Consider the following 255-nt stretch of genomic DNA (forward strand, 5'->3'; position numbering starts at 1 on the left):
TAAGAAAATACTATCTGAGGCATTTTCATATATATATTTTTTAGATTCTAGCTATAAAGCATCACCTGTTTCATCTAAAACCTGTTGACTGGAAAATTTGGTCAGTATTAAACATTTGTGTTACAAATGTTTGGTTAACTTTAGGTCTGCGTAACTTGTTCCTGGTGACAAAAGGTTTCCTAGGGAGGGAGAGTTAGTTATAAGGAGACAGGTGTGGGTCCCTCTCACTAGGCTTTGCTCTGTAACAAGTATCAT

Source organism: Pteropus alecto, unplaced genomic scaffold, assembly GCF_000325575.1.
Source record: "Pteropus alecto unplaced genomic scaffold, ASM32557v1 scaffold152, whole genome shotgun sequence".
NCBI classification, from domain to species: domain Eukaryota; kingdom Metazoa; phylum Chordata; class Mammalia; order Chiroptera; family Pteropodidae; genus Pteropus; species Pteropus alecto.